This window comes from Triticum aestivum, chromosome 4D (assembly GCF_018294505.1).
Source record: "Triticum aestivum cultivar Chinese Spring chromosome 4D, IWGSC CS RefSeq v2.1, whole genome shotgun sequence".
Taxonomy (NCBI): Eukaryota; Viridiplantae; Streptophyta; class Magnoliopsida; order Poales; family Poaceae; genus Triticum; species Triticum aestivum.
The window spans coordinates 464,327,383-464,327,923 of record NC_057805.1 but is presented as its reverse complement, the minus strand read 5'-3'; positions in this window follow the sequence as shown (position 1 = coordinate 464,327,923).

The following is a 541-nucleotide window of genomic DNA, read 5'->3' as shown; positions in this document are numbered from 1 at the left end:
AGGCCCGAGCTGTTATGTTGTTATCGCCCTCTATCAACGGGAAAGATATTTCTTTTGTTTTACGCTGTTACCACAGTCGCTAGAACCACAAATGTCGCGTGCACACATTTCCATTTTGAGCTAATCCGTGGCCCGGCATCTATGCCTTTGCAATTTTGTGCGTACACACATGCGGCACATCACATTACCAACCTTGTGCATCAAGTGCAGACATGGGCCAACTCCAACGCACGACTCTAAATGATCGGGCCGCGTCTGTTCAAGGTTAAATGAACACAAACCGCGGCTCAAACGCGCGAGCAAATGGACAAAACGTCTGTTTTTGTCTGCTTTCAACCTATTTCAGGCCCAAGTTTGGGCCACGTTTGCGTCGAAACGGATACGCGCGGACGGGCGGGACGCGTGCCCTTATCCTCCCCTGGCCCGCCCGTCAGGGACACAGAAGCCCCTTTTTCTTTCCCCCCCTTCTGCCGCCCCCGGCCCCCTACCCCCACCATAGCGCCGCCGCCCATTTTCCCGGCCTCCTCGCTGTCCAGCCCCC